General features: G+C 36.7%; 1 pseudogene; it reads left to right on the top strand.

The window, feature by feature from the left end:
- The first annotated feature begins 344 nt into the window (after nucleotides 1-344).
- LOC121147348 lies at nucleotides 345-1,883 on the top strand (annotated as a pseudogene).
- Nucleotides 1,884-10,094: the final 8,211 nt, after the last annotated feature.

Below are 10,094 nucleotides of genomic sequence, written 5' to 3'. Positions count from 1 at the left end.
CTGCTTTATTAGTATTATTTAACTTCCTATTTTCAGACTTGTGAATATAGAAATATTTGTGCTTTACTTTCTTCAACTAAAAAGCAAAATCATTAGTAAAACTTTGTTATAGATCAGCTTTGTAATTGGATCATTGAGACATAACCAATTATACTTCTAATCTTTTTTGCTAGTAATTATTGAGTACTTCTCTTCATAAAGCTATAACATACTGGGCCAGATGGGGCGGCTTCCACCGTCATCTGTCACCTTTTCTCCAGCATCGGCAGCCGGCCATGCCTGTCTTCTCTGCAGAGCCTGTTTCCCACCTTGACACCTCTCTGTTCTTGTCAGGCCCTTCTTTCATGGATCTGGTCAGAGTGGCATTGCCTCAGCCAGAGCTGACAGAAGCCTGGGGCACCAGCAAGTGTTCATGGGTCACTCCTCAGAATACAATGTCCCGTTCTTTGGCTCATATCATGAGTGAATAGTTGGCTAAAGAACTGCAGTTAGAAGAACCTGGTGCTTTTCCTGAAGTTGCTGCTGCTGCTACTGGACCAGCTGCCTCTAAAAAAGCATTGACATCTCCAGTGACGTAATGCTGGCCCAGATACTACAGATACAGTTTGACAGAGAATATGATGCACAGCTGAGGCATGGAGAAAATAAATTCAATGGAGAAGCAAAGTTTTTCTGTTTTGTTTGAAAACTATCAAAAAGTGCATCCTTATGAAGACAGTGACAGCTATGAAGACAAGGTTGGCTGGCAGGATACACATGACGATTTCAGCAAAACCAGTTCCCACCCTCAAAGGGCTTTATTGGAAAAGGGAAACACATCAATACCAAACATGATGAGGTCGAGTGTGTGAGAAAGAATACAGTGAAAATGGAAAATTTTGCACCTGGGTTTCCGGTTGGAGATGGATTTGGAATGGATTTGAAGTTTTGCAACCATGTTTTCAATGTTCTGAATCAGCAGATCTACTCAGAGGAGCACCAAAGCACCAGCCTGCATTGGAAGAAGGAACATTCTATCACACAAAAAGCAGTTGATTCTACAACATGTAACTGATGTATAAAATGATCAACTCTGGAACGGAGGCAATCACTGGCTGTATTTGTACAACAAAGAATTTTGTTATCTTTCATTACTATGGGGTAGCATGGAGGATAAGAATAAAGATAGCAAAGCTATAGCTACAGAATGTGCAATCAATGCATTGAAAGCAACCCTTAGTGAGTTTAAGAATCATGACACTTATATTAAAGATTGTTTCAGGTTTAAGGATAGCTTTAGTAAACTAAATCCACATAAGATCATCCGTATGTGGGCAGAGAAAGAAAAGCACAATTTCACAAGAATGCAGAGAGTTGGAATTCCTCTTCCAAAAGTTGTATTGCTCACGAAACACATTTTAGCTATGTCTATCATTGGCCATGATGAAGCTTCAGTGCCTAAATTAAAAGAAATAATTCTCAGTAGTGTAAATTGAAAGACACTACTAAACTCTTCATTTGATGCAGCATTTGTATAACGAATGTACCCAAGTACATGCTGACCTCAGTGAGTGTGACATGATGTGGCATGCTGGGAAGGCCTGGTTGATTGACATCAGTCATCGTTATAGACAACCCACCCTCATGGCTTGGAATTCCTATTCCAGGACTGCATGACTATCTCGTAGTTTTTCCAGAAAGGAGGAGTGAAGGAAGCTCTAGACAAATGAGAAATCTTCATTGTGGTTTCATGCTTAAGCTTCTCAGCAGATAGCAAGGCAGATTTCTTAGCTGAGATAGAAACTTTGGAGAAAATGAATGAAGGTCAAATTCTGAAGAATGGAAGAAAAGCTTTTTCATTTTTGAGAGACAATGGAGGCCCACCACTGCTATACAATGAATAGCACCAGTACCCAATGCTTTCTCTGTTAACTCAGTGATGAGCATCAGCTTCCAAGAGCAACAGAGTCATGGGTGATTGAAATACCAAAACACAAGGAAGAGTGTACACTTGTGCTCCTGTGCTTTTTTCCCCCTGGTAAACCACCTACTGGATGTGTGGAATGTTTAGCTCGGCTTCAAGATAATAAATGTCAGTACCTCTAAACATATGAACAGGATAATAAAATACTTTAACAGGTCCTGGTTACCTCATTGAAGTTGACCTAATTCACAGGTCTCATGATAAAATGTTTTCATGAGAACTCTAGAAGCTTAGCCAACACTTCCAGGCACAGGAGGACGGACAGGTGTGTTTTCCCAGGGAGAGTAGATGATGACCTACTTGGCTTGTTAACCTCCTGTTTTGCGTGTAATCTTTCCTCACATGTTTTATTGTTCAAAGTTAGCTCTTCTCAATTCTTTTTCCAAACTACAATTGTGACTTTACAGGAAAACTTCTTCTCCCTCGTAGATGTTATTAATGGTAATTTATTCCCAGAAAGACTGAGGGAAAGATAAAAGCAATGTAGTTTTTATTAACTCATCATAAAAATGAACTCAACTCTATTTTCCCATGTTCAGATCTAAGAAAAGACATCATAGTGAAAAATATGTGAGAACTTCATGATCCACATTTGAAATTTCACTTTTTAAAATTTTCTACATTTAGGCCTAAGATTAGGAGATGGTTCAAGGTTAGAATGTTCAACATTTATACTGAAATATGCATGATCTAGGACAGAACACAGGACTTAACCATGTCTAACATATATTGGTGAAGTCAATGAGACAAATTTCAGTATATATCTCAGTAAAACTTGATTTTAGCAAACTAAAGGAAATACTATTAAATGGTGAAACGGATATATTAAAGTAACTTGGGTACCAAATTAACCAATTGATTTAAATGGTCTAGCTTCACTTAAGGCTTTAATGCTGGGACAATGGCATTTCTTTAAAACAGTAGGCATTGCCCTGGACGAGGACATTGGCTTGGTTAGGATTCAGGTTTATTACTTAGTTACATCATCTGTGTTTCTGCAGTCAGACAGAACCACTGAATGAACACTTTTTGTCAGGTAATAAAAAGTAACAGTTTAGACAGTATTTGCATTTGAAAATTTATGTTTTAACATTCATATTGCTCTAAAAAGCCAAATATATTTCTTCGAGAAATAATATTTAGGTTTGTTTCTATGTTATAGCTGTTAACTGCATTTCAAAGCAGTGTGATTTGGGGTGGATACTCATTGTGTTTCTGAAATGTGTGTTGCTGTGAAACAAAGAAGTAAACAATTGGTGATTATTGACTTTGAAGAAATTCCAGAGAAAGAGATTTTAATGCCTTTCACCATTTCAACCGTCTTCCTTGTGTTTTCTGACATACTCTCTGACAGAAAGAGGCAAACCATTGCTGTGTGACAAAGTTTGGAGTGTCCTTTGAACATGAATTTCAAGGAATTAAAAATGCAAAGGAGATTTTTTAAATGAGGTGAAATGTTGACTGGCAGAAGTAACAAAGAATGGGGGCAGGCGGGCCCGGCGCGGTGGCGCAAGTGGTTAAAGGTCCTCGCTTTGCACGCCCGGGATCCCATATGGGCGCCGGTTCTAATCCCGGCAGCCCCGCTTCCCTTCCAACTCCCTGCCTGTGGCCTGGGAAAGCAGTCGAGGACGGCCCAAAGCTTTGGGAACCTGCACCCACCTGGGAGACCTGGAAGAGGCTCCTGGCTTCGGATCGGCATAGTATTGGCCCGTTGCGCTCACTTGGGGAGTGAATCATCGGACGGAAGATCTTCCTCTCTGTCTCTCCTCTCTGTATATCCGCCTTTCCAATAAAAAAATAATAAAAATAAATCTTTAAAAAAAAAAAAAAAAAAGAATGGGGGCAGGTGTTGTAATCTAGCAGGTTAAGCCAGTGCCTGTGACACCAACATTCTATATGTGTGTCAGTTCATGCCTCAGCTGATTCACTCTCCAGCTGGTTACAACAGCCAGACAGCATGTGTGGTACCACAGAGCTTCTTCCACTATTTATCCCAAAGTTATCACAACAGCATACTCACTCAGTTCACTGTTATTAGCTTAACTTTCTTCTTTTTTTTTAAGATTTGTTTATATATTGGAAAGTCAGATATACAGAGAGGTAGAGAGACAGAGAGGAAGATCTTCAGTCCAATGATTCACTCCCCAAGTGAGTGCAATGGCCGATGCTACGCATATCTGAAGCCAGGATCCAGGAACTTCTTCCAGGTCTCCCACACTGGGTGCAGGGTCCCAAAGCTTTGGGCCGTCCTCGACTGCTTTCCCAGGCTACAAGCAGGGAGCTGGACCTCCCATATGGGATTAGAACAAGTGGCCATATGGGATCCCGGGGCGTTCAAGGCGAGGACTTTAGCCACTAGGCCATGCTGCCGGGCCCTAGCCTAACTTTCTTATAAATAAATATAACAATACATGGCAAGTATAGAGAAAAGAACAAACCATAATATCATGATGTAGGAGTATATTTATGAGTATCAATGAGAACCCTATTATTAATCTGGAGAAAGACCCATGTTACACATTCCGTTATTTCATAATATACTAGTCTCCTTTTTAGATTTTATTTTGAAATAAACAAATATAGGTTCCTCCATCAAGTATCATCCATTTAGAATCACCATTGTTTTGCAATATCTGCCAAATACCTTTCTGTTTAAGCAAAGACTGTGTTAAAATGAGTCTTAAAAGCAGCCAATTAAAGGCCAAAAACTTAGAAATAAATGTATGTTTTTTTATATTTAGTTAAGTTTATATAAATGAAACTCTCTGAATAGCACATAACATTCTAGAAGAGCTCTAGGAGGATAAAGTTAACTGGTTTTATGAATTGTCAGTACTGGTGGTGCAAAAGGAAAGGAAGAGACAGAATAAGAGAAGAAAATAAGAGAAGGCCATTTGTTATAATTAAGCCTGAATTATGGGGCATGCTGTCCACGTGTGGGGTTTTGATGTGATTGATAAATTTAAGACTCACTTCTGCCTTCCAAAAAGCAAAGCATTGCTCAAATCATTTTATCAAGTTGTACTGACTTTTCTTTTCCTCAAGGGCTGATTTTCATCGAGTTATGAATTGATAGGAAGAACATAGAAGAAAATGGACAACTTAAAGGATTGTTGGGAAGTGGGGGATGGGTAGAGATAAAGAGATACATTTATAATCCTTAAATTCTTTAAAATCTTTAATCAGATTGATGGAGTGATGATATTAGTAATAACATTTATACCTTGGTCTCTTATAATTAGCTTTCTCAATTGGGTTTGATTTTAATGATATTCGTCATTTCCTTTCCTCCCAACTTTTGGGAATTGGCTACAAATTCTTTTATTTAATGATGCTAAAGCGCATTTTTACTGTCTATTAAAGACATAATATTAACTATGAGACTGCTGTTAGCAAAGATAGTGAAAAGATAGAGAGGAATTCTAGTAACAGATTGCTATTACTTTAATGTTTTCATGAAGATTTTACATATTCACAAAGCAGCAATTATTGAAGCTCCATGTACAAGGTGAAGTGCATATGGAGTGGAACCATTAAAATAGACATTTGGATGCATACTGTCTTAGGTGTTGATTGTTGTATTCTACACAGGTCAAGGTGCTCCGCGGGATCAAACGTACATGTTTTCAAAGAACACCTGCCGCTCGAGTGGATGCTGCACTGGATGCCTTCTGTTTCCCAAGTTTCTTTGTCCTTTGCAATTTAACATGGTCTCTATTCTTGCCTGCGTTGAATAGGATTTACATAAAGTTACAAACATAAAGCAGATTTTTTTATGTTTGATTTGTAACTTTTATATTAAAAATACACACTCAATTCAATTCTTTTTACATCTAATCAATTCAGCTGTTGAATTTAAAGCTATGGAATAGCACACACACATAAAACCATAATTGCAAGACTAGTTGCAGGACAATCAAAAAAAAAACATTGATGTCATTACTGAATTATCTATTAAATTATGAGCCATTGCTTATTTTTCCATTTGTAAAGGCAATAATGAAACATAAGAGCTGAATTGAATCCCAACTCAGCACATCACTTAGCAGTTAAGGGAACATAGACAATCATGTCTCAGTTTCCTTCTCTGAAAAAAATAACAATAACAGAGGACCATATAATAGTTTTCCTGTTATTAATAAGTACATATCACTGAACTATTATCACCATATAGGTTTACTATCCATGGTATATATATCATAAGAATGAGAAGGAAGCCTGGATAATATTCTTAAATTACTGTTTTCTTTAAAGCTTAATATGAATTTTGAATAAAAACAACTATCCAATTAAATTTAAATAAGTCTATAGCATTAGCATTTGAGGATTAAAATTACTCTACTTTTTCCTGAATTAAAGAGAATGCAATAAGGACCCAGCAGTCCAGCACAATAAACTAAATTCTCACCTTTCATGTGCCAGGGTCCCATATGGGCACTGATTCATGTCCCTGATGCTCCACTTTACATCTAACTCCCTGCTTGGTGGCATACAAAAGCAGCAGAGGATAGGCCAAAGTCTTGGGACTCTGCACCTGTCTGAGAGATTGGGAAGAAGCTTTTGTCTTCTGCCTTTAGATTGGCTCTGTTCCAGCTGTTGTGACCTCTAGGGGAATGAAACATAGGTTGGAATATCCTCTCTGCCTCAGCTTCTCTCTGTAAATCTGCCTTTCCAATAAAAAATAAAACTTAAAAAAAAGGAAATGCAATAAAATCAGTTGGAACAAATATTTAAGTTTCTCAGAGAAAATTCTGGTAATTTTCATCAACTACATAAATCTTTATATAATTAGTAATCTTTACAAACTTTACATAAGCAAATAAGCATAACCTTTATAAAAGACGTTATTAGCTAACATTTCTTTCATTAGCTAAACTTTCAAATGAGTCATACAAATATAGACTTTTTAAAGATTGATTGATTGATTTGTATATGAATATATAGGAAAATCAGAATTGTCAAGATAGGGAGATATGGAAAAATCTTCCATCCACCAATTCTTTCCTCTAAATGGTTGCAAAGGCAATGGCCAGACTTCCCCAAAGCCTAGAACCAGGAATACTATCCTGGACTCCTGTGTGGATTTCAGGGAACCAAGCTTAGAATATATCTGATACTCCTCCTAGGCCTTTGGGAGCACCCATGTGATACACTGTTGTCACAGCAAAGGGCTTATTCCCTACACTACAATGTCAACCCCTGGAAGTGTATGTTAATATAGGACTTCTACATATCATGGATGTCATGACGTATCTCAAATAACTGAGATCAGACAAAATAACAATTTCCTGTTTTAAAAAAGTTCTTCTTTCCCTTCCCTTTTGGAAAAAAAAAAAAAACGTTCTAAATAGCAAACTTGAATAAGCTTTTCAATTTGTATAAAGAGCAAAACATATTGAAAAACAATTTTTACCTATTTACTCCTTAGTTGAGAATATAAAGATAAAATATATCTGTTATTTTTATACCAAAAAATTAAGGGAAGCAATTTTCTCTCTGTAATGGAAATTAACAATGAAATCTGCATATGTACTAGACGCATTTCTTATTCTATTTTTTTCTCTGAAGAAAGAAAAAGGATTCATTCCATTTAATCTCTGCACTTGGTTCTCAGTCTTGAAATAAGAGAATGAATTATGAAAAATTATTGTTTGTTTCCTTTTTCCAAATTCATTTTTCTTACGCACAGGACCTTGATTTGATAACTTACAAATAACCTTGTCTATGGATATCAATATTTGGCATCAAGTATATATAATCTCAGTTAAATGGAAATTTTAATATTGATTAATTCCTAAAATTGCTAGAATTTTAATAAGTATTTTTCTATCTCACAGCACAGTATAAATGTGTATTCAGGAAGGAGCAGCAGTGCAGTGGGATTTCATGACCGTTCATGTGTTGTTTTCTGAAAGTCATCCTAAGAGCAGCTGAGTACTTTTCTTATTTGTTTTAATGTAATCCATCTTTGAACATTAGACTGCTCTGTATATATTTCAAAAAATTTTACCTTAAAAGTGGCAATTCAGTCTTTGTGTCTAATATGTGAGTTAATGATTGACTGATACAATGAATTCCTGGGAAGGAATTTTCCAGTGCCGTCTCATTAACCAGATGACCTCCAGACATTGTCAGTACAACCTAGCAAGGTGATTGATCACCAGCGAACAGAGGTTAGTAACTCTCCCCCAGGTATTAATGTATAGCATCTTCACTTACCCCCTCTCAGGCTTTTCCAGTAAAAGATTGATTTATTATGTAGCTTCAATGGGGATTTGTCAAACTCTTAATCAAGGAATCCTATATTACCACAAGTAAATCAATGACACTTTCTGGCAAAATGACTTTTATGGCACATGAAAATGTTACTCTGTGGGCAGGTACTATTCTGCAACAGTAGAATATATTCAGGTAGAGACAGAGACAGACCAACAGAAAGAATAAAACCGTAACTATTCATTTCCAGACAGGTACTACTGTAAATTCAAGTGCTTTGTGTTGTTTTCTGGGCTAGATTAGCACAATTTAAAGCTCTCGGGGGTTTGGAAAAAATGCAGAAGACAGAGTTGAAAAAGCTCAGGAAGAAACATACTTTATGAAAATATTTGGCCATAAATATAGAAATGGCAACAATTTGGGCAAAAATCTGGGAGCTTGACTTTTTGTCCCTTTTTTGACACTTAAATAAGTGTCATCATCCCCAGGGGATGGAGCAAAGAGCAGGAGCGGAAATTCAGTAATGTACACTGTGTTTAATCATAGCAACTAGAATTCTCATGATTCTAATTAGTAGGTGAAACTACTAAATAAAGTGGCTTTAAGAGAATATAGAACATGACCTTATTTGGAAACACAAGCTTTACCAACACATTCAGGTTAAAATAAGATCACTAGGGTGAGCCCTAATTTAGTATGACTAGTGTCCACATAAAAGTAGGAATGTGAGACCAAGGCAGAAGAAGATGAAGCCAAGATGACAATGTGATGATTGAGGCAGGGACTGGATGGATGCAGCTGAAACACACGGAACGGACATCAAGGATTAGTGCTCCAAACTGGAGGTGAAGAAAAGGCAGTGACGATTCTACTCAGCCTGGCAGCCTGCATTGCTCATTCTGGATTTCCGGTCCAGAGAAGGATGAAGTAATCATTTTCTGTTACTTTAAGCCATCGTTTTTGTTTCCTTTCGTTTGGTACTTTGTTATAGCCACACAGAAAACTGCTTCAAGGAAAATGACAATGCCTAGGCTTGAGAAGACTGCTGGTCCCTGGACAGGTGGACTCATGCAGACCCTGCCTTACCCCCGGGGTAGGAAAGACGACTCACTGTACTTGGCCTTCAAGTGATGAAACTGACAATGCTTCTCGTGAATGAGAACGGAAAAGATGGAAGAAGGCTAGAACTGGCTTTTCCTCTTCAGAGATGATGAACTTAGATATGAAATTTTTTTTATTTTCTAGATATTTGAGACAGTTCTAACTAATGTATTTTAATTTTGTGTTAGTTTGGGATTTTCACAGATTTTTGGAGTATTTGTTGGAAATTATGAAAGAAAAAATCATTGCATTGGTGGCAACATATTAAAGGTTTAGTCACATCAACATTTAGGTTTTATTCTAAAAACAAAATCACAGAACAGTTTGTTATTTTTAGAAAACAAATAGTTCAGCAAATCTGTAAAAATTGTAAGCCATGAAGAATCACATTAATTCACATTTGCTTATTATAATGTTCTTACCAGTAATCCATGTATTTGAAGAAATCAAATATAACAAAGGACGGGAAATACCCTTAATGCCATAAACTTATTTAATGCAAAGCATGCCATGATATAATAACTGAGACCTACACTTCAAAGGCAAAATCCTACATCCAACATAGACAGTACAATTTTCATGGCATGGAAAATTCTCCCACATTGCTTTCTAAGCGGTCTTACTCTCTAGAAGAATTTTTTTCTTAATTTGAGAAATTGCAAAGACATCTGAAATTTACTTGGAGGTTTTCTTTCCTTAACTACCTTGAAAATATATGTGACAATATTTCAGAAAATTTGTAAAAAACAGAATCCTTTCCATTTAGAAGATAAGTTGATTTCCAAATTCATGAAGAATAGCTTTATACAATACA

The sequence above is a fragment of the Ochotona curzoniae genome, unplaced genomic scaffold, assembly GCF_017591425.1.
Source record: "Ochotona curzoniae isolate NIBS_2020 unplaced genomic scaffold, NIBS_Ocur_1.0 scaffold_4506, whole genome shotgun sequence".
Taxonomy (NCBI): Eukaryota; Metazoa; Chordata; class Mammalia; order Lagomorpha; family Ochotonidae; genus Ochotona; species Ochotona curzoniae.
This window is presented reverse-complemented; position numbering and strand designations above follow the sequence as displayed.